Source organism: Lathamus discolor, chromosome 2 (genome assembly GCF_037157495.1).
Source record: "Lathamus discolor isolate bLatDis1 chromosome 2, bLatDis1.hap1, whole genome shotgun sequence".
Classification (NCBI taxonomy): domain Eukaryota; kingdom Metazoa; phylum Chordata; class Aves; order Psittaciformes; family Psittacidae; genus Lathamus; species Lathamus discolor.
In genome coordinates this window covers 149,007,956-149,032,379 of record NC_088885.1, presented here as the reverse complement: position 1 = coordinate 149,032,379, position 24,424 = coordinate 149,007,956, and the positions used below count along the sequence as shown (strand labels likewise).

The following is a 24,424-nucleotide window of genomic DNA, read 5'->3' as shown; positions in this document are numbered from 1 at the left end:
TGTGCAATTCTCCCCTGACATCAGTGTCACGGTCACACCGTGTGTCTGCAGTGATGCTAACATAAGTCGTTCCCACAGAGTGATCTCCAGCATGGCACTGGAAGGGTGGCCTGCAGCCACCAGCAGCTTCTGCTGGCCCACAGACACAGCAACAAGAGAAAGATCACCTCTGAGTAAGCAAGAAGTGCCAGAAAGGCCAGGTCAGCCTCAGGTCTGCTACAAATGGTTCAATTTGGGTGGCATTTCTTCTATATCACTTCAGAATTTCATCCTACACTCTTGTCATTTTGACGTGGAAGCAGTGTGGGGAGATGGGGGTGAGTGAAAAGAACAGCTCCATAGGTTTTTCCTATCTTTTTTTAAAGCATTACCTGGCATTGTACTTATAATTAACTAAAAAACTTCTGTTCACTGCTTTTGGGTGACTGTAGGGACTCATATCAGAAGAACCCTTTGGAGGACAAAATGCAATATTCTACTGGAGACAAGTTTAATACTTGAAATATTTGTGTATGAAAGAAAGCCTTCCTCTTTCTATAAACCTAAACCAGGTTTATAGAAACACATGATAAACTGACATCATGAATGTTGGCAGCAAGAACAAAAAGGGTATCTGTGCGTAAGATGTCCTGTGACTGTGGTGGCAATAATCCTTTACAAACAACTGAGAGCTGCAGGAGATCTGAGGAGGAGGAGAATCTGTGGTGATAGAAATCTCCTGACATTGACCCTGCAGTTGTCCCCTTGCAGGTGATATAAAAGCCCTTTGGGACACCAACTTGCGTTTACAAAACAGGCCTAGAAGGCTGGTTTTCAGCCTCTCTTATTTCTGCCTGGAATGATGTTTAATGCAGGTCACAGAGCAATGGAGAGGGGAGGGCCTACACAGTTATGCAGGATGGCCCCTGTATACAAACTCCAAGCAAATCGCTGTTCTAGCCTGATGGAGGCATCCGGCCACCATGCGTGTTGGTACCAAGATGCTTTTCAGGGTGTAAGCGACAGCAGATCTGTCTCAAGAATGGCGGGGCTTTTGGACAGTAGCTGTAGATCTGGGGTGAACTTCAAAACCAGCACAGACCACTCTTTGCTGTATACTTACAAGGGGTGCTTTGGTCCTGCTGGTGTGTTTCACAATGCCAGATTAGGCCCGATAAGCACTAGGGAAATAGCGCTTTGGAGTCCTTGTTCCATTTCTTATGAGTGAAACTCAAGATCTTGGCCCAGATTCTCAAAAGTATTTGGGCATGTTGGATCTTATGCATCCTTGTGATCAGGTAACGCCTGCAGCTGCGTTGGAGACTCCAGCTCAAGGGCTTCCTGTCACTTGTGAGAAGAGATTTGCACTTTTAGGAATTTGACCCATAATTTATGGAAACAAAGGACCCTTTCAAAGAGAAGCTTCTCATTCTAAGGAATCAGACACATTCTAATGGCGCGGGGCCAGCTGGGTCTCTCTTCGCTGGGGTGAAGGGCTGCTCCTGCTGTGCTGAGAGCAGCACTGAGCTCTGCTCTGCATGACACTGGTGCTGAAGGCTCCTTCTACATCTGACCTGCAGCAACCTTGAGTCAAGGTCAGACACTGGCACTAGAGTAGCCCTGTTGAAGGAGATACCTGCCTGAGGTAACCACTGATGGTTTTGTTCCTCATTCCTGCTTATTTAGAAAACAGGCAAATCGTGGTAAGCTTTAAAACTATTCCAAGTAGTTCACATCCACAAACAAGCTGCGGGAACTCTGATTTAAATCCAGGTGGGGATTTTTTTCATAGTATATATGGCCGTTTACACCCGGAAACTAATAACCATGCTGACAACAACAGCCACCAGAGTATATGAAGGGCAGTCTGTGACTTCCTCCAGTGCCTGGATTCATTCCCTCTCTCTCCTGTTTATATCTGAGAAGAAGAACTCTAAAGCAGCAAGTGAAAGCTGTGTCTTTACTTTTAGAGTCTTGGGGCTTTTTATTTCATTTTTCTCTGTAAGCCTGATATAAGTGTGTCACTGGCACTCAGTGGCGAGCAAATAAGCAGTGATAGCTTGTGTGGTGCCTAAACTATATGACTGATATTAGTGTGACCTTCCAGTGTTCATGTGCAATGGGTATATGATCCAATAGATGGTATTTCATGTTGTCTGATAGTACAAAATCCGTAGGCCCAGACATTACTTTGAAGGGGCTGTAGCTCAGTTAAAATTCTTGTGGAAAGTAGAGGCAAGGATAGGACTGGTTAATGACTGCACGATCTGGACTCCTGCTGCGTAAGGAACAGCTCACTTCTTTCCTCAGTTCCCTTGGGATGTCCTGTGAGGTAATGGTTCCTTTCTTCTGAGAGCAACATTCAGATATTTTCTATTTTAGAAGGTCCAAAGCCTCACGCTGCTTCTATAAAAAACACAGAACTGCTTTGTACACAGTAGAAATAATGTAGTCTGATTTTGTCCTTTACTTGGGTCCCCATTTACTTGGGTCCTGTAACTGGATTTACAGTATCTAAGGTGGATTGAGTAGCTCCTGCATCCTGTTGGGTGTCTGTCCATCACCCACACCTATGGAGACACACTTCCATGAAAAACGTGGTAGGAACCTCAAATGCTTGAGACAGACACTTCTCTAAACTCAACTGGAAGATTCAAAGGTTATAACGGTGTGAGAGCAATGTGGAAGAGCAATGGGAGTGCGTGTAGCTGTGCCTTGGGAGACCTGGTAAGCCAGCTGAGAGCTTATGGGTCAGGATGTAAGTGGCTGTGGTGGGTGTCTTCTACAGATAACCTCATTGGGAAGAAGCAGCGGACAACTGGAAGAAGCCTCTTGTTTGCAGGCGCTGGTTCTTGAACCATGCTGGTATCTGCTGGAAGGACACCACAGTAGGGCACAAACAATCAAGGCTGGTTTTAGAGTGCATTGATCATAACCCACTTCTGACACTCTGACACAGGTTTGGAGGAGCCAGCAGAGGGAAGAACTCTGCTCTACCTGGCCCTTAGCAATAGCAGTGTGAAGGCCAGGGGTAGCCTTTGTTGTTGTGATGATGAGATGAGAATGGGGCAGGGAAACTGGTGGCAAAGGACAAGGAAAAGGTCAAAGTAATCAGTGCCTTCTGTCCCTTGTTTTTTACTAGTAAGGTTTGCCTGCAGGAATCCAGGTTCCTGAAACCAATGGGAAAGTCTGAAGCAAGGAATACCTGGTAGAAAACAAGTATTTGCCATGTCTTCAACATGGGCAAGGAGAATGTGAGGCACTACAGGCTGGTCAGCCTCACCATGATCCACAGGAAAGTGATGGAGCAAATAATCCCAAGTAGTTGAGAGTAGTCAGCATGAACTTGCAAAAGTCTGATCAACCCAATAGCTTCCTCAATGAGATGACTGGCTCAGTGGATGGAGGGAGAGCAGTGAATGTTGTATATCTTGACTTTAACAAGGCTCTTGACATTGTCTCCCACAACATCCTCAAGAGAAAATGTTGAAGTACAGGCTAGATGAATGGACAGTGAGGTGGACTGAAAACTCCTGAAGTGCTGGGCCCAGAGGGTTGTGATCAGCAGATCAAAGTCCAGCTGCAGGCCAGACACCATCAAGGGTGCTGATACTAGGGCTAGACCTGTTTAATCTCTTCATTAGTGGCCTGAATATCAAGGCCAAATGCACCCTCAGCATGTTTGCAGATGATACAAACCTGGGAGCAGTGACACATAAGCCAGCAATGTGCCCTGGTGGCAAAGGTGGCCAACAACCTCCTGGGCTGCTTTAGGCAAAGCCCTGCCGGCAGGTCAAGGGAGGTGATGCTTCCACTCTGCTCAGCCCTGCTGAGACGGACCTGGGGTGCTGTGTCCTGTGCTGGGCTCCCCACTAGAACAGAGACATGGACATGCAGGAGTGAGTCCAGCAAAAGGCTGCACAGGGTCATACAAGAGGCTGAGAGCTGGGATTATTCAGCCTGGAGAAGAGAAGGCTGCAGGGGACCTTATCAATGTGTGTGAATACCTGACGGGAGGGGAGGGGGAGCAGAAGGAAGATGGGGCAGACACTTCTCAGTGGTGGTGCCCAGTGACACGGCCAGAGAGGCAACGGACATAAACAGAAATACAGGGAATTCTGTGTGAGCATAAGAAGTATCAGAGCTGAAACACTGGAGCAGGTTGCACAGAGAGGTTGTGGAGTCTCCATCCTTGGAGGTATTAAAAACCTGACTGCGTGCAGCCCGAACAAGCTGTTCTCATTGCCCGTGCTTTGACAAGGGCTTGGACCAGATGGTCCCCAAAGATGCCCTCCAAGCTCAACCGGCCTGTGATTCTGTGGAGTGGGCACATCTATACATACATGTACATGTGTGATCACGCAGATAGTTTGACTGCATAAACACTTCAGAAAATGAGGTCTACGGAAATGACAGAAATTCTGTGATGCTTGTTTCAAGGAGAGTTAAAAAGTTTAGAGCCCGTGTACAAAGCATTTTTAAATCAGTCTACGTGTGGGTTTGGGTCTTCTGTGCAGTACAGGCCACAGCCCTTTTAGCATATAATATCTCAAAGTTTATTCAATGTATCTTGCTGCAAATCATTCAAAACTAGTAGAGAACACACATTGAATGCACCACCTTGTATGTCAGATAAGCCAGCCGGACTAGATTTTGGTTGCCTTCCAGTATCCCTCAGCAAGCTGTGGTGGTCTAGCTCTGTGGGATCTCCCTGGCCTGTGTTAATTCAGTATAGAGAACCATACTTCCATACACTCAGAACTGGCAAAGAAATATTGGGAAGAACATTCCTGCTTAACATTTATCCAGTGCTATAAGTAGGTAAACCCCATCAAGCTGCAGTTTTCGTTCCTTCCTCTGGTGACTGGGTACCAGCATCTTGCATGCTTCCATTGCTTCTTCTCTGTGGCAGTGTTTAAGCCCTTTTGAACAGCAGCCCAGGGAAGGGGATGGGTGGACAGACTGTCTACTTAAAGAGGTAAGTCATTGTGCAATGAATAATTCAACACAAATCATGCAGTCCAGCTAGTCTGTTACTTTGAATGTCTTTAAATCTACACATCCTGTATTTTATTCTTCGGCCAGCTGCAAAGATGGTGCAGAACAGCAGCAGAACGGGATCAAAGGCTGTGTATTATTTCACTGTGTAAGTCTGTAATGGAGACACAAAGGGAAACGATTTCTCCTCTTCAGTCTATCGTGTCATTTTATGTCAAGGATAGTAAATGAAGGCTCTTCCTTGTTGCTGAGCAAAAAGATTTAACAGGAAACCTTTGAGCTGAGGACAAGGCAGAGCTGGCATTGGGATTGCCCATTCTGGGAAGTGCTCTTGCACTGTCAATCTCCAGGAGGAGCTTGGATCTTGAATCCAGTCTTGTTTTGGGCCAGTTAAAGCAGCTGAGTCAGATAAGCTTGGACAGTCAGGGAAACATGGATGTTATAATTGTCTTCTTGAGGCCTTCCGATGACTCCCTCGGTTTGCATTATCTGCATTATGCTGGCTGGGGTCTGAGGCAAGGAGACATTTGACCCTGAGCTTTGTTCACTCCTACTCAGAGGGACATTTCAGAGCTTTGCACTTAAGCATTTTCCTGGAGCGTGGTGGTTTTCTGAGGTAATGTCTGGAGCCATCCCACTGCAGTTAATGGAGAAAGAGCCTGTTGACTCTTGGAGGCTTGGATTCAGCTGTCTCTTGAGTGATGTTGACAATGCTGACAAAAAATCGGGGATCCTCTCACAGGCATCACTTGCAGTATGTAGGCCTTGAAGGGGGCAGGGGGAGTTAAACCACCTCACCCACCTTCACTTGCACTGTCCTGGAGAGGCACAGATCGATACGGTTTGAATGTTTCAGGGGACCGATAGTGATGGATCAGTGACAGTTCAGACGGTTGTGGAGGACGTAAAAGGTTCTTTATCTCTGCTCTCTAGCTGTGGGCAGCATGGTCTAACGTTAGGTGTGAGGGCTGTGGCAGGGGGTTGGAACTGGATGATCTCAAGGTCCTTTCCAACCCAAACCATTCTATGATTTTATATTGCTTCTCAAACCAAGAAACCCAGTTAGTAACACACGGCCAGGACCAGCCACGGTAACAGTGGATGTACAGTGACCTACTTTTAACACAGCTTATGTAGCCTGTCGTGCTGCTTTATGCTTGAATGGCAGAATTTGCAACAAAAGGTCAATTTATGGCAGCCTTTTATTGCAAGGTTCTTTTGCTCTAGTCCAAAGTTATAATGACAAAACACTGTGCTGAGTACAATGGGGACTGCAAAACTCAGCCCCACTTTTTATGTAAAGCTTTAAACTGTATCTGTTTTAAACAGGTTTTGGTGCTAAGCTAATTTTTTTTGTTTGGTTGCTTATGAAAAGAGCTTTATTACTTGCATGGAGAGCAATAGAGGAACATTTCTGAGTATGAATAGAAAGGCTCGGCAACGGGGGCTTTAAGTAAAGCCATACAAAACACTTCTGGAGCTCAGCAAACCTGCATGGAGAGAGGAGAGTCTAAACCACAGCAGCCCAGAAAAGGGAAAACTGCATAGGGAAAAATAAATGGGAGCTGCCCCCTGCTAAGGGAAGGCACAAAGTAAATCTGCTGTGACCCAACCACGCAGGGTCATAAACCAGCCGAGATAAATGCAGGAGGAAGGACACTGTGCAATAGTTAGCCCAGAGGGCTGAGACACATGGCTGAGTCCCTGCATGTCAGCTGTGCTGCAATAGCTGACTGATTCATGCACTTTGCCTGGGGCAGCCATGAGGTAAAACACGTTATGTTGAGCCTCAGTGGAAGAGGGTTAGATGAATGTGCTTCCCTTGCAGAGGGGTGAGAGCACATACGTGATCAGTTACCACAGCTCAGATAACGTGGGAGCATCCTCCAGCTCTCTGAGCACCCGCTGGGCTCCCATTCTGAAAAGACCTGACCCCTTTCTAACGCGCCTGTTGCAAACAGGAGCTGTGGAGTGTGTTAGCATAAACCCTTTTTACTGCCAGCTCAGGGTAAGCATATGATGAAGCAGAAGGTCCCAATGCCTTGTGGTGCCTCCCTAGGCTTTAGTAACTCCCTTGTGTATCTAAACGTTCAGCAGGGCCCTGCCATTGACAAACGTTGCACATGGGCTGATGCTTTAAGCCTGTACAGAGCTTTGTTGAGCAGAAAGGGTGGCTTGTCATCAATCCTGGGTGATGGCAGCCTGTGTCAAGCTATCCTAGTAGGGAGCCAAGGACTGTGCCCCCAGTACAGGCGGGGCCTTGTTTTCCTCTCTACTCAGCTTTCTTCCAGATAGCACAAGCAGCCTTGCCAAGGTTGCTCTACAGCTTCCACTGCTGCCAATAATCTGGGTAATCTCTTATCTCGCCTTATTTCACGTTTATAGCCATGACAGCCGAACCCTAGACGATGTGTAATGGGTGAGTTATGTTAGACGTTGTCGGGCCAATAATGATGTGGAGGAAGGGCATTGCTAGCTGTGTACTGGAGCTGCGAGCACCAGAGGTGGAAATCTGTAATGGCAAATGATTTGAGAAATGCCGTGTCCCAGCTTCAATCCACTCATCCACTGCACTGTCTGCTCTTTGGGGCTGATGGAGCGTTTTGCCTAGAGGCAGTTGAATGTTACTGGTTATGAGACACTCAGCTACAACGGCAAGTGAAAGGCTTGTTAGTCATCTTCACTTCTATCCCATGTATCATCACAGGTAATAAACATCCTGCAGCTGGCTTCCAGGGTGCTGGGAAGTTGGACACTCCTCACTTTGAGTCCTCTCTATCTCTGTGTGCTCCCAGTGCTATGTCTGGGTTCGCACTGGCTGGGACTCTGGCCAACGTGAATCTCCAACAGCAGCTGGAAAAGACAGAAAGAAATCCTATCTTTCTTAGCTGGATTGACCTGTGAGTTCTGGCAGGGCTAAGGAACAATTCATCCAGAATTGAAGCCGATATATATAATCAGTTACTCCACGCAGAGCATCATCTCTCACATGCAAACATGTACAGTCCCTTTCTCAGTCTTAATCACTGGGTGCATCTAAAGATAAAGGTGATTAAAAACATTCATCAGTCGTGACCTGACATCATTGCATCAAGGAAGTAGGCCCACACTTCTGTAACATCATGGGATCTCACCACAAGCATCACAGTAGAACCGGCAGTATGGGTTGCCTTCTTTTATAACAAAAAGTGGGGCAAAGCTTCTTTTAAAGACCAGGTCTTAACTTGGGCTGCACATCTCATGAGTCCTTTCCTGGAAAGCGCTCAGTACATTTGTGAATCAGATAGTTGAAACAATGATGAACTATGCAGAGAAGTGCCTCCATGTATGAGCTTTCTCAGATGCAGTCCTAACCACATCCTGAGTTAGGATGCAGTGTTTTCTACCATCTTATCAAGCAGCACTTGCTGTTACCAGCCTGTATCAGTGGCAACAAGGCATGAGTGTTGAAGCAGAGAGAGATAAGGGAAAGGGAAAATTCTCTCAGCAGCCAGCTGGGAAGACATGTGATGGGGACCCCCTCTTGGATGTCCTCTCCAGTATAGCAGGGTCTCCCTATTATAATGTTCTATATTAACTGCACAGTTTTCATTAGGAATTGTTTGGAGGAAATTTCTGCTTTATTCCTGCTCTCAGCACCATTGGGAGCACAATTTCATAGAATCATAGAATAGTTAGGGCTGGAAAGGACCTCAAGATCATCCAGTTCCAACCCCCCTGCCATGGACAGGGACACCTCACACTAAACCATCTCACCCAAGGCTTCATCCAACCTGGCCTTGAACACTGCCAGGGATGGAGCACTCACAACCTCCCTGGGCAACCCATTCCAGTGCCTCACCACCCTAACAGGAAAGAATTTCCTCCTTATATCCAATCTAAACTTCCCCTGTTTAGGTTTTAACCTGTTACCCCTTGTCCTGTCACTACAGTCCCTAATGAAGAGTCCCTCCCCAGCATCCCTATAGGCCCCCTTCAGGTACTGGAAGGCTGCTATGAGGTCCCCAGGCAGCCTTCTCTTCTCCAGGCTGAACAGCCCCAACTTCTTCAGCCTGTCGTCATACGGGAGGTGTTTTGATCATAACAGCATAAGAACTGCCCAGAAGCTCTGGAAATCACTCCTGTGGCAGCTCAGGAGGAAGGGTACAAAGCTGCAAGTGCAGGCTGCAGAATGGCAGCTGGAAGGTCCTTAGCATTGAATGGGTTAAGGCACCTATGGCATTGCAATGATGAGAGCTGGCATCCCAGACAGGGGCCCACAACATTGATGGTGCTGAGCAGGACATTGCTAAGACAGTCTGAGATGTGAAGAGGAAGTCAGTCTTGAAAATGACACCTTTCTCTTGGACTTTGGTATTTACCTGAAAGCCCAAATTAGGTGTCAGCTTGTGCCTGGTACATCTGGCTGTCTGGCTGCAGAATGCTGATGAGCCACAATTCATCTTAGAGTCCTGAATACAGCCAAGCCAGGACCTGGCTGGCATGGACCATGATTTCCAACCTGTGCACCCATGTCTTCTTCCTGTGGAAGCCAGAGACTGGAACGGAGTGGAAGGTTACTGCATGCCTTGGTGTCCCCTGGGAACACTCAGGAAGTGGCAAGGCAATTATCCAGAAGGGAATTTGCAGACTACTTCCGTGCATAACCATAATCCTTCCTTCTGGGTAGAGATCACCAGATAGCTTTCCTTTCTTCCTGAACATAACTGGAACAGATAATCCCTTCTTTTTGCACAAACCCCACTAGATTATTCACTTCCCCAGAAATGGCAAGACCTGGGTTTCACACCCTCAACCTTAGAGAATTCAAAGCCACAGCTTCCCTTTCCATATGAGCATCTTCAGCAGCTGTGCTTTGCATCTGCAAGAGAAGGCAAGCAGAAAAGGTCCTGCCTCTGTGGCATGTTGTCTGGGCTCTTCCTGGGTGGGGAATGAGCAGTAATGGTTGGTCCTTGCACCAGGGACTTCTCTGGTCCTGCTTCATGATATGAAATGTACAAATAGCACTAGGAGTGAGGAGCAGAGCTCTGGGCTTGCTTCTCCTGGGGGGAGTGCCAGTGGCTACTTACCATAGCCACTTACCATCCTATAGGGTTCAGCTTAAACAGAAAGGGTAGGGAAGAGTGCACCTTGTCATCAGGCTGTAGTTTGGGCGCTCCTGAGGTTGGCTGCTGTGGACTTTCTGTTCTAGTCTTCTCTCTTGAAATGTAAACTTCTTTTGACAAAGCTTGGATTCTCGTGATGCGTCAATACATCAACCACAGTGACACTGACAAGCACCTTGCTATTATCTTGCTACTGTCATTAATTACTTCCTTACAGCTGGTCATGATACGTTAATGATAAACCTTAGCCTGATTTCTGAGGAGAACAGAAAATCGGCTTCATTGTCCTAGCTCTGGTCTCCTTAAAGCCTCATGTCATTCTCACTAGAACGTGATTTTCATGACTTAATCCATTATTTACTGCAGGGGAGATCTGAAATGCCCAGAATGTATTCACAGTGAGATCTTGGATCCTAGCCTTTGCACCAGTGTTTTTTACAAGGAATTGCTTTACAAATCTGTCTCGTGGCTACTTTTAAAAATAATACAACTGAAAGTAGACGTTTAAGGGATGAGTAACAAAGTCTTGGCCTTGCAAATGCAGACATTAGATCACAGTGACCCTCTGCCTCCTGGGGACAACAACTTCCCTCTCCCTTCCAAGCTAGCAGATAATGTGTGCTGAGTAAATTGAGCTTAGGTTAGAGAGTGCTTCACACACACTGCTAGCTGGTGAACTCTTCACTCAGTGTTTGAAGGGACCTGACACCAGGTAATGTTTCAGCCTTGCTCCACACAGGACTGCTGGATCCAGTGGAGCTCTTTCTTCTATTATTATTTCATTTGAAGTAGCAATGTATTCTCCCCAGAAGTTCAATGTCTGTGAACCCAAGGTGTGTTTTTTCTGTTTCATTCAGAACGTGGTACCTTGATGAGCGCTGTTTCCCCATCTCCACTGATGGGCTCAGCGGTGACTCAGAGTGAGACGTGCTGAACAGTCAGCACCGCTCCCTGCAGTGTCTGGCCATTCAGAGGACTCCCTCCCTCACCACCCGCACATCTTTGTGGTTTGGGAGGGCTGACGAGATCGCCATCAAAAGTGGGAAATTCGGGGAAACCCAACTGTATTTCGACATCAGCTCCTGGTTTAAAATACCAAAGCACAGAGAAAGCAAAACCACAAAGATACGGGAACTGCGATGCAACTGCTGTCAAAGTAATTGCGAACACCACAGGGTTTGTAAGCTGAGGCTACAGTTAGAAACATCTCAGTTTTTCCTTCCAGTCTATCAGGACCTATAGTCATGAGGACGCTGGAGAGAAAATGGCACAAAAGATCTCTTCCTTGTGTGTACTCAGTGGATGGTCCACAAAGAGCTACCTCTCTTGCGCTCAGGAGGAGGTGGGTCTATTATGCCCAAGAGAGATGAGAGATGTAGGAAGAATGTCAGCCTCCCCAGGAAGTGGGTCCTCAGGGTGTAGATGAGCAGGCTTGAAGGCTTTCAACAGTGCTACTGAATGTGCTTCTTCACAGCCATTATATGCTGTCTTCTACTTGGCATCTGTGGTTAAATCTGTGGATGTTTGATATGCTCAGCACTGAAACAGGAAGAGTCGAACAGTCTCATTTCTCCAAAGCAAAAACAGAAGTCCATTGTCTTCAAGGCACCGTATATTTTCAAGTGTCTCCACACCTGAGTATTGACCTGGAAGCCTCTGGGGTTGGGTGCTTGGTGCCCTGAAATTCACAGCTGTAAATGGCGCTATGAAGCACCAAAGCTGTTGAGTGTTTTGGAAGGAGCAGATGCTTGCAGTTGAAACATGCCGTTTGAAGCAGCCCTTTGAAATACAGCAGGAAAGCAGTCAGCTGTTGTCCTTAAATAAAGGGAATAGGAGAGAACAGACTAAATCATATCTAGTCTTTGCCTTCAAATCCAGTCATTCATGAAGCCTTCTTTTTACTCAAAGCGCAGCACTCCCTGAGATTTACCATCTGCTCTTTCCTCTGAGGACAAGTCTGTTTCGTTTTACTTCCCTTGCAAAAAGTAACATCAGAGCAAGGAAAGCACTTTGCTGCACTGGTTTGCAGTACACCTTGAGGCAAAAGGACCCCCAGGTCCATGTCCTTGACCACATTTGCCAGGGAATTGGCATCTGTGTATTTATAGTCTGGAAAAGATACGCCAAGTGATGTGTGAGCTGGAGCAGCAGTGCTGGAAAGCACTCTCTCTGTGCTGAAGGGTCATCTTTCTGGAAGGAGTCTGTACCACAGGCTTTTTAGTGTGGGAGCATTAATACCTGTACATTGTTCCATCTCCAGTCACCGCCCGTAGGCCACGTTCACGTTGTTTTAGCTTTCTGGAGGAGATGAGTGTTGTGAGCCTCTGCATCCCAGCCAGCTCCAGCATGGGCATTGCTATTCCACCCATTGCCTGCCCTTGCAGCAGAAGATGCTCTTTGTGGGCTCTGTTAACCTGTTCCCCTGCTGAAGAAAAGCCTCTGTGATCGCAGGCCCGTGTGTCTTACCGATCCACAGCACTCACTATCCACTGAGGTTGTTACTCCAGAGAAAGGTTCCTGCTTCCTCCAAGCAGCCAGGAGAGACGATACTTGTATTGGGTATCCTAGAGCTGCTGTCTCTCTGGAGGAAGAGGGGATGACTTCTCTGCGTCTGTGGAAATCCTACACGTGGGACACCACCAGGAACAGTCCCAGGTTATGTGCTGAGGGCCTGGCTGTCCCCGTATGGCCCACAGCTCTGCCAAAGGTTTCAAAGAGACTGTAGCCTCACAGTCTCATCTGGGACAGGATCCACCGCATGGTGTAGACTGGCAGGGTTATAATCACACCCATTTGGCTGATGACGCCAGGAAATGAAGCATGGCAGCTACGAGAAAATCAAACATTGATGCAGACAATCCTTCATCACCTCATTTCTCACCCAAATTACAACAGCAAATGAGTTCTGCTCATACCATAGGAGTACTGAGAGCCAGGAGCTCTCCAGCACCAGAACACAAACCACCTGCACGGAGGGGGATGGAAATATAAGCTGAAGCAGGGGTAGATAAGGAAAACCAGGATGGCACAACCATGGTCAGAAATAGCCCAGGATACAGAGGTGGGTCTCAAGCTGCTGCTCAAACAGCACACAGCAGTCAGCAAACTCAGGCACAACAGGATGGGGCACAGTTTTCCATCTGAATTTTAATCTCAGCTGAGTCATTGAGGTAGAGACCAGGAGACTTCACTTCATGTTTCAAGTGAACTAGAGAGAGATCCTGCAGATATTTGTACAGGAATGGGCTGCCCAAGGAAGCTGTGAATGCTCCATCCCCGGCAGTGTTCAAGGCCAGGTTGGACGAAGCCTTGGGTGACATGGTCTGGTGTGAGGTGTCCCTGCCCATGGCAGGGGTGTTGGAACTGAATGATATTAAGGTCCTTTCCAACCCTGACTATGCTATGATTCTATGGTTCTATGATTCTATTCTATGACCATGCCAAATGCCCTGTACAGGGCAAGATTTACCCCACTGCCAGCAGGATGAGGAAATCTAGCAGTAAAGGTGTACTAAAACGCTTCGCACCAGCCTTTGCGAAGGCGAGCTGGTATCGGGTGCAGTAAAAGACAATCAAATGTTAGCCCAAATAGATCTTGGGTTTTGTTTTGTTGGGCCCAATCTGTAACTGCTTTGATAAAAAGAAGAAAGGGGAAGGAAAAAAAAGGAAATAGCGTTTGATTTTCTGATTAAAATGGGGTGTTTTGGGTAGAAACTCTCTCTGTACCGCAGTGACTCACGAGCTGCAAGTCAAGGAAGAAATGATGAAATAATCACCAGGGAAAGGAAACAAAACCCCAAACAACAAAAAGAGCCCCAGAAGTGCTTCAGCTCTACAGGGCTGAGGGAATGAGGGTGCATCCTGCGATGCACGAGGCTGCACACAAGCGGTTTCCCTCCTACGTTTCCATCTCAGTAAAATGAGAGGTTGGAGCTCAGGGGATGTGAGTTCGGCTTCTGATTCTGCAGAGCTTCCTGTGAGGCATGGGGCGAGCTCTCAAACCGCCCTGGGTCTCACCTGTAAAACAGCAATGACGTTCTTTGTCTGTTTAAATTAATGCTCCTGCCTATGTGTTTCTACCAAGCCTTAGAGTAACGGGGCCCTAATGTATCATCAGATTCTCTAGCTGCCACTGTGCTATGAATAATAATGCTTATTAATCATAATAAACATGTCAGTGCTGTCAGAGCGTGTGCACGGAGTGAGTAGAGCAGTGTCTGACAATTAAATCCTGCCATGGAAAGCTTCAGGTGGAAAATAAGCCTCATTCTGCAGATAATATAAAACCCAGGGGTGGCCAAAGTCTTCCTGCAGGCAATACTGAAGGGAAGGAGGAAAGGTGAACTTTGTTCTGAGGCATAATGCAGCAATGTCCCGTGTGCTGTGTCCCTCTCTAATGTACCGAGATAGCTCCTGACATTTACGGACTGGAGTAGTGAGGGATCCAGGTAGTGTGTGTCCAGTCCAAAATACAGAATCATAGAATCATAGAACAGTTAGGGTTGGAAAGGACCTCAAGATCATCCAGTTCCACCCCCCCCTGCCATGGGCAGGGACACCTCACACTAAACCATGTCACCCAAGGCTTTGTCCAGCCTGGCCTTGAACACTGCCAGGGATGAAGCACTCACAACCTCCCTGGGCAACCCATTCCAGTGCCTCACCACCCTAACAGGAAAGAATTTCCTCCTCATATCCAATCTAAACTTCCCCTGTTTAAGTTTTAACCCGTTACCCCTTGTCCTGTCACTACAGCCCCTGACGAAGAGTCCCTCCCCAGCATCCCTATAGGCCCCCTTCAGGTACTGGAAGGCTGCTATGAGGTCTCCACGCAGCCTCCTCTTCTCCAGGCTCAACAGCCCCAACTTTCTCAGCCTGTCTTCATACAACAACAGTAGTAAACCCTAACTTATATACTGAAATTACCTGAATTTACTCATTAAGTCTTCTGCCTCAGTTGTTCTCCTCTTTTTCCTCCTTCATCCCATTCACCACTTTGGTTAAGAGGTGATGAAGGGCAGAATTTAGGCCATTTGTTTCAGTGATCTCAATTACTGGTCCCTCCACTGTCTGCCAGCAAGGGATGGACCAGGTCCTGTTTATGAATCACCCTACTGCGAGAAAGGTGGGATGGCAGCCCACCTAGGAGCACCTCAGCCTTGGAATGCTTGAGAAGGTGATCTTATGTAAAACACAACTCAAAGTAGGCCAGGTTACCCCGGGTTGGACCTTGTTTGCCTGAGCAGGGTCTAAAATGGAGATCATTCAGAAACCAGCTGTGGTAGGATTCACCCTTGCCTATATAAAATAGCTGCTGCTGCATACAGCAGGGAGGTCACTTCAGAGTTTGGACTATTTATACTTAAAAGGACAGACAGATCCTTTGAAGCTACTGGAGTTACTTGAGACTTCTGCTGGTGTAAAGGAGGTCAGAACCTGCTTCTAGGGCTTTCGGCTGAAGCTCATTGCTTGATCCATGCAGGAGATACTTGCTGCAGAGTTAGTCATCCCTGTGTCCTGAAGGGACCTCACAGCACTTCCTATTTCATCAGAATTACCTGCTGGGAGGAATCGTCTGGTGAACTGCAGGGCTGGGCTTTGGGGACAAATAAGGAAATTCTGTATATTGAGAAAGGAGCTAATCAGCCCCAAATCTGTGACAAATGAAGGGTTTGCTGTGCAATCAGGAAACAGTTTCCCTCCTCGCCTGATTGCCCATGGGTAATTACAGGTGCCTGATTTATCCTCTTCTGAAGCACATCTGATCCTTTGCTGTGGGAGCCAGACTGGAGCTGGGCCTTTGGCCACTACCAACACCAACCTCTAACTTCCTCTGACAACACCTCCTGCAGCCCAAGCCAGAAATCATCAGCCTGAACTGAGGAAAGTGCGTTATCAGTGTCCATTTTTCTATTAAATTCATTATTATCATAGACTCATAGAACAGTTAGGGCTGGAAAGGACCTCAAGATCATCAAGTTCCAACACCCCCTGCCATGGGCAGGGACACCTCACACTAAACCGTGTCATCCAAGGCTCTGTTCAACCTGGCCTTGAACACTGCCAGGGTTGGAGCATTCACAACCTCCCTGGGCAACCCATTCCAGTGCCTCACCACCCTCACAGTGAAGAATTTCCTCTTTATCTCCAATCTAAACTTCCCCTGTTTAAGTTTCAACCCATTACCCCTTGTCCTGTCACTACAGTCCCTAAGGAAGAGTCCCTCCCCAGCATCCCTATCAAGTTGGTGTTATTTTAAATGCTGAAAGGAGCTGGGCACTCAAACCCCAGTGAATATCTCAGGATCTGAAGCCCCAGTTCTCTTCTTTCGCAGATCCAAGCTTCAGAGGTGCCTGGTGTGTGAACTCAGTGAACACATCACGTGTGAGCGCCTGTATGATTTTCTCATGGTGGCACTGCCAGTCCCTTTGTGTGTCCCAATCCCTCCCTGTTTGTTTCGAAACCAAACAGTATTTGCAGTGTGTGTCTGCCCAAAGCCGTTCTGTGACTGGTTCACACCATGTGCGTTACCCGTGCCAGGAAAACGTGTTTATCTCCATTAAAAACCATTTGTGCTTCCTACCTGCATAAGTCTCCCGCACTCAACCTGTGGCCCAGCTCCTCCCTTATGTCACAGGACAGGGATGACGCATTCACTGCTGTGTTGCCACTGCTGCTGCCAGACAGCAATAGCCACAATGGGAAAAAAGAAGCAGTTCCTTAATACTTGCCCTTGAAGTGAACAGTCCTTGGAATTCCCAGCCGTGGCCACCGCATGCCAGGGTCTCGGAACACCTGGCTAACCTCCCAGCACAAGCACTTCTGCAAGGCAGGAAATAGTGCTTAGTTCAGGCAGCAGAACAGTGAGGCAGAAAAAGCCTTGCCCTAAGCCACCATTTCAGATCCATGGTGGAGACTGTGACAGATGCCAGGAGATTCCCAGTCCCTTGTTTCAGACACGAGGCAAAGCCCATTTTTGCAGTGACTTCAGGAGCTCACTAAGACCGACTGTAGCACCCAATCCATCTTTACAAGCTTTGTGGCACTACAGTTTGCCAAGGATCCCAGAGTGAACAATAGCTTTCGCTTTAATCATTTTTCATCTGTGGACATTGAAGACATAGCTGGATTGAACCAACCGCACATGGCACAGCTGCCAGTTGTCCACCTTCTTCATTGTCTTTGGGATACAGGAGCTGGACCACAGAGTCCTCCATGTCAGTACCTCGCCTAATGCATTGTTTAAAGAGCTGCTGTAATGTCAATATGAAGGGTGAAACATGTCAGCCTACATTTTATCCAGGCTGAGAGCACAAATGCTTACCCTGCACTGCCTTCAGAAGAATTGGCCATGCCCAGGAACAAAGCCATGGTGCCAGCAAAACCACGTCTGACCCTGAGATGTCACCCCTGACATACAGGTTCAGAGATGCTGTCTCCCAAACACAAATGTCAGAGTGATGGCACTCATTCAAGAACCAGCCCCTGCCTTTGCTAAACCTATGAAACACCCGTGCATGTGTTCAGAAGCAGACCAGGTCCTTTGCAGTGCACTTTAAAATTGGGGTAAGGAGGAAGCACTTTAGGAAGAGATGTAGGGGGCTGAGAGGGGGAGAAACAACCCCCCAGTGTGCCAAGGTTATATGTTATATGGTGTCACCACAAGATGAGCTCTCTTCCTAAAAGAGCCTTATGTGGGGATTAGCACTGAGACAATGTCATCTACTCCTGAGCCTTTCCAGCCTCGCTCCACTGCTGTTTGGCTCCTGGTCCCTACAGAATAAGGGCCTCCAGAGCCACACAGACAGAGTGGGAGCAGTAACACCGGTGCATCATTACAGACCCCACTCCCAGGGACAATTAACACCCAACATCACTATAAGCAGCCTTTCAGCAATACCGGCCCTCTTCCTCTCTGTTCTTCACCACAGAATGTAACACCACCAGACACCCTGACATCCTTCCGAATGCTGCAGAGGGAGGGTCTGTTCCCAGATCCCAGCTTCCCACCTGAATGATCAACAACCATGAAGCACGGGGTTAGCTCCCCTCCTCTTGGAAGCATCACCCCACTTGGCCAGCAGAATGGAAGGACCTAACAAGATTGATTTTGTATAATCTGTATGACAAGGTAGAGCATTTCCTTCTATTTTGCTGCTGGATGAGGTTGCTTCTGGGATGCTTCTGTAGCTTTTGGCTCTGTTTAAATAGCAAGAGAACTCCCAATAGCAGGAGTCAAAGCATCTTCCACCTGACCATGCTCTTGTGCCCCTGTGAATGGAAAATCCTGTGTCTTCATAAATCACAGGAGCACAACGACCATATGTGGTGTGCAGAGCTCCCGCATATCTACATGGGAGTGGGTCAGTGCTAGCCAAGAAACCTGAAAGCAGAATTACCTGTGTTGCACGTTTCACTTTGCCCTGTCGCTGAACCTAAGTGGAGAGGGAAGAGCCACAAATGGAAGAGAATGTCAAGAATAATGAAAAAAAAATGTATGTTCCAGGCTCAGAGAAATTATTTTGACACCAGCTTTCACATTTTTTTATTATCACTCCTTTGGGCAAAGTCACTCAGAAGAGCAAACACAAAATCGTCCCGCAGACCAAGATACAGAACCTGCCTCTCTTCACAGACTGGATGTGACAGCCAAAACAAGACCCCAGGATCCAAGCATGGCAGGAAGTGAAGAGGCTGCATTAAAATATTGCTGTTTTAGTAAGCGGGGAGAGGGGTGAACCCTGTGTTATTAAGAGGCGATTGCCTCACCTCATTTTTCCCTTGTGCTAGTGCAGGCAGATTGAACCACCACATCCCTAATGTGCTAAGCATCCGCGAGGGTCTGATCCAGGACTCACCAAAGCTGTCCTTAGTGAGAGCTGCTTTGCCCTTGAGTATGTCTGTTCCGCAGGGGTGCTGGAGGGCCACCCACAGCCTGTGCAGAGGGTGCTCTTGTATCCAGAGCCATGTGCACTACTCCTCCTCTTCACACGGAGTACCTACGGAGCTAGAGTTGGCAAAGGTTATGCGGACTTCCCTTTGCAGCAGCTCTCTGCAGACAATATAGAATCAGGATAGTTTGGGTTGGAAGGGACCTTCCAAAGTCATCTGGTCCAACCCCCCTGTAATGAACAGGGACATCTTCAGCTAGATCAGGTTGCTCAGAACCACATCCAGCGTGGCCGTGAATGTCTCCAGGAATGTGGCATCCACCACCTCTTGGACAGCCTGTGCCAGTGTTTTACCAACCTCGTCGTAAAGAATTTTTTCCTCATGTCCAGCCTAAATCTCCCCTCTTTAGTTTAAAACCAACATCCCATGTCCTATCACAGCAAGCCCTGCTAGAAAGTCTCTCCCCATCTTTCTTATAGGCCCCTTTCAAGAGCTGAAAGGCTGCAACAGGGTCTCCCCAGAGCCTTCTCTTCTCCAGGCTAAACAACCCCAGCTCTCTCAGCCTTTCTTCATAGGAGAGGTGTTCTGCCCCTTTGATCATTCTTGTGGCCTTCTATGGACCCTCTCCAACAAGTCCATATCCTTTCTGTACTGAGGACGCCAGAGCTGGATGCAGTACTCTGTATGGGGTCACCACAGCAGAGTAGAAAGGGCAGAATCACCTCCCTTGACCTTTTGGCCATGCTCCTTTGGATGCAGCCCAAGATACAGCTGGCCTTTTGGTGCGTATCTACCCTTCCTTGCTCTTTCCCATTGCTTTTCCTATGCTGATGGCGTGTTGCCCTCACAGCCCTCTCCTGAGCAAGAAACCTCTGCATGTCCTCCTGCCCCAGCCTGGTACCTAGGGCTCCCTTTTCTCTATCTGCCCCTCTTTAGTAAGAGCCTACTTTGGGCTTGCCATGGACAACAGACAACCCCACATTTTCTTCTGCTCCTCTGTGTTCCCTTGTGTCACCCTTTCTGTCTTCCAGGATTATTTGTTGTCAACCTCCTCAGGGATATCACTCTCATGGAAGTTATTTTACTCACCTTTGAGCTGTGATATACAAATGCATGTACAATTAAGGCTTTGGACTATTGCCATGTGTGGCAGACCTACTTTCCAACTACTTTCAGGGCTATGATCCTGGCCTATATGAACTAAGGCTGGTCTTGTGTGTTATTACAGAGGGAAGAAAATGGAAAGGACAAAAAGGCTCCATCACCTATTAGATGTGATAAAAATGTGCTCCAGGGGCTGCAGTGCTTGCCTGGGACTGACAAGAGCTGTTTCCATATCCTCTTCAGGCCTTCCTCGTGACCTTTAGTGACATGTTTAGGACCTGATCCTCCAGGATCTTCAAACCTCAGAAGGCCTGGGGCATAGGATGTGTCTACCTTGAAGAAATACCAGCCTGGGATTATCTTGCTGTGAATAAGTAAGCTAAGTGCTGACCTTAAACAAGAGATTTCTGTCATACCACTGTGAGACTGCTGCCCCTTTTACCTGTGATGAAGACACACACATAATGTCACTGCAGATCTGCCAAGGGGACACCTGCACTGAAAACTGGGAGGCAATGAGGGGGTTCACAGAAACTCAAAAACCAAGCAGGGAAAAAAAATCCTTCATGTTTAGAAATAAGATACTGCTAAACCACAAAGTAAGTGGGCATTTGTTTGGCATGAACAGTACCAGAGACCAGACACTGGGACATTTTCCCCCTCTACTCTGCTCTCAGGAGAACCTACCCAGAGTACTGCATTGAGCTCTGGGGCCCTCAACACAAGATGGGCATGGGCCTGCTCGAGCAAGTCCAGAGGAGGGCGATGAAGATGATTCGAGGGATGGAGCACCTCTCCTGTGAAAGCAGGCTGAGAAAGTTGGGGTTGTTCAGCCTGGAGAAGAAAAGGTTCCAGGGACATCCTATAACAGCCTTCCAGTACCTAAAAAGGGCCTACAAGAAATCTGGGGAAGGACTTGTTACAAGGGCATGTAGGGATAGGACAAGAGGCAATGGCTTTAAACTGAAAGAGGAGAGATTTAGATTAGACATTAGGAAGAAATTCTTCCCTGTGAGGATGATGAAACACTGAAACACATTGCCCAGAGAAGCTGTGGCTGCCCCATCCCTGGCAGTGTTCAAGGCCAGGTGGGACACAGAGGCTTGGAGCAACCTGCTCTAGTGGAAGGTGTCCCTGCCCATAGCAGGGAGTTGGAATTGGATGAGCTTTAAGGTCCCTTCCAACCCAAACCAGTCTGGGATTCTATGATAAGGTAACACTGTGAAGCTGTTGGAGTGGTGTGATTATAGCCTGGGGTAAGCAGTGCTCTCCTCAACAAAGCTTCAGGAGTTAGCCTGGACCCGTGAATACTAACAGCAAGAAGTCTGGAAACTTGTTTTGGAAGCTAAAACTAGCAACATGGCCAGCCTATGCCAGCTGGCCTCAGGACCAAAGGGTGGGCACTGGCCCCAGCTCACCAGTACAGGTGTAGCCAGGAGAGTCGCCAACAGGCTTGAGAGTCATCAACGACTTGGCACCACGACTGCAATTCATCAGCAGCTTGGCCCCATCCTGGGCCATAGGTTTTTATGCCCTAAAGAGCAGCTGGCACCTCCACAGAGCCAACAGGTCTCTGCTCGGTGTAAAGGAGGTGTAGCTGGGCCAAAGGATGAGCTGGAATAAAAGTGGTGATGCACACGCTGTGGACAAAGACATGTAAACACAGCGCAGTGAACACAAGGAAGAATCTTAGTGAACCTTTGTGCCAAGTCCATCATGGTTTCAAAGTGATTGTGCCCTGCACAAATAGACTGAAGGACTAGAAGGATAAGAGGGTTTTTAATCAAGCCCCTTACAGGAGCTGTGAGAAGAACAACCAGGTCAAGCTCTGCACAGGAGTAGGAGAAAACCTTTGTGAAACCTGACAAGGTTTAGACATGCACTTGATGGCTACAAACACATTTCTGGTCTCATCCCCAAGTCACAGCTGCTGGTGCCGTAAAGAGCTGTGATTCTAGCTCCTCTCCCCACTTGTTAACCCACTTGCTATCTAATATACCTGTGTCCCCATTTTATCACTATGTTATACTCCCTCACCCAGAAGGTACCCAAGACAACAAGATACACTTGAATTCTCAGAGCCAAGACCCAATATCTTGACTAAAATGGGCTTCACAGGCAAAGCTAATTTTTGCCTTATTTTCTAGGGGAAATCTCAGTGAGGTGTCTGCTAACTTTTATCTGGGTATAAGGAGAGCACATCTATGTAATAGAGGAGTCCCCAAATCACAGCGCTGCCCAAGCACGGCCAGCACTCTTCAGAATGAGCCCTCTGATCTGCATATTGATGATTGCTCAGGGAAAACAAAATGGACTTTGAAACCTTTATCAAGGCCCACAGCAAAGATTCAATGAAAAGGCTGATTCACAGCAAGAATAAGCATTTCAGAGAAAATCGGTCCTTCACCAAAAGGCACTTCTTGGGAGAACATGCGCTTGATGTTTAAAGAAAATGCCTTGTGAAAAACAGTTATGAAAGGACATAACTAGTGTTTGAGATATCTGTCGGGCTGCATCAGGCGCAGGTGGCTGTTTTGCTTGGTTAAGCCAACATGACTGTCCTTGTAACACTGGCCTAAATCCACAGGAAGAAACTGCAAACCAGTGCACATCACAGATGAGATTTCACGGCCAGCAGCAAAATGGCATTTATTGCTGAAGGGTGACAGTGAAACAGAAACAATCTGAATCTGGGGATAAAAAGCTCATGATAAGCTCATGTGGCTAAATTGTCGGCTTGAGTCCTGTTGGGGTTTGTCATTTTTAATGAGTCCTCATTTCTCTGGGTAAAGACATGGTCCAGAAGAGAAATTCTGAAGTGCATTTCCATGAGTAACGCATGAACTCCCCACCTTGGCACTGGTTTTCAAACACTAACTGCAAGCTGGCAGGTTTTACCAGAACCAAAGGTAAACGACAAGCATCATTTGCACAATAAATATATCCAGGTTGTCACTGTAGAGCAGGACTAGGATGGAGCTCCTGAGCCTCACTGATGTTCATGTTATATTAATAGTGAAGGGAAACGAAGGAACAGGGAGAAAAATCATCTCTCTGCATCAGTGTGTAACTGTGCTATATTTTATAGATGAATGATAATGCTTAATGGCTTCAGAATAAAGCGAGGAGCTCAGGGTCTCCATTGACTGTCACCACTGCGCACTGTAGTGCTCTCTTTTTGATATAATGCAAATCTGTGAAGGTCTATTTCACTCATGCTTCAGCCTCCGAAGGGAGGAGGAGCGTGAGTGGGGTCGCAGACAGAGCAAGAGCAAGTCAGCGAGTGTAGAACAAAAATAACATTAGTGATTGGAGCGTGGTGTCAGTCTGAGAACCTCTAGGAGAGCTCCTCTCTGCTGCACTCGGGCTGAGTGCACGCAGAGATGTAAACTGCTCTGAGATTTACACGGGAGAGGAAAGCAGGTGTCAAACGTTATTATTTACATGAAGTAATTGCATAAAGAAAACCCTAGAATCAGATCTTTGTTCTGCATTCGCAAATGTACTCCCTTAATGATCTCTTTTCAAGCCTTTTGAGCTATAAATAGGTTTGTAAGTTTAAGAGCTGGAAATAAGCCGCCAGCACTGTGATTGACTATTGTGAGACAGTTCTATTAATTTGGGGCTGGGGAATGGGCTAGGTTAAATTACACTGAAACCAGCCTGTGCCAGCCTGGGAGGAGACCGTGGGTTGGGATCCACTGAGGAGAGGAATGAAGGGAATAGGGAAGAAAAGCAACACAGAATCAGTGAGACCAATACGATACGAGCCAAATATTAAGGTTTTTGAAAATAAGCAGAGATAGCTATAAAAGGTCTGTGTCTGGCAGGATGAAAATAGTTATAGGTTATGTACACAGAGGAAAGCACAAGCAAACAGACTTCTGCTGTAGGGATTTCTTTATGCAAGTGACAAGGGCCTGGGTTTCTCGCAGCAGAAAATGTTACACCATCAGTCAATGTCTTTGTAATAAAGGGCTAGCATGGTCAAGGAGCAGCAGAACGTGAGAAGTGGTGGTGATGGAAATCAGCCAGTCTGTAGTAAAAGCCATGACACCCACTGAAAACAAGGTAGGACACAGTTATTGTTGTCTACCCTCCTTTTGGCTGGTATCAGCAAGCTCTGAGGGCTCAAAGTGGTGCTGAGGTGAAGTGGCACTGCTGAATGAGGATCTCTTTTTCCCCCAGCAATCTGGAAATGCTCTGCTTATCTGGTCAATGACACAGACTCCAGAACTGAGGACATCCTCTGCATGGGGCAAGACAGCATCTGAAAGGAACACAGCAGACTGCTAAAGCATACAGTGTCGCACTGGTGCTTCTTCGTATGAAGACAGGCTGAGAAA

The 24,424-nt window shown here is 47.3% G+C and overlaps 1 long non-coding RNA gene across 1 annotated transcript; it reads left to right on the top strand.

Annotated features, from left to right (window-relative positions):
• The first annotated feature begins 93 nt into the window (after positions 1 to 93).
• LOC136008952 (uncharacterized) lies at positions 94 to 23,230 on the top strand. Its single transcript, XR_010610290.1, has 2 exons — positions 94 to 200; positions 20,203 to 23,230. It is a non-coding gene; the product is annotated as an uncharacterized LOC136008952 (long non-coding RNA).
• Positions 23,231 to 24,424: the final 1,194 nt, after the last annotated feature.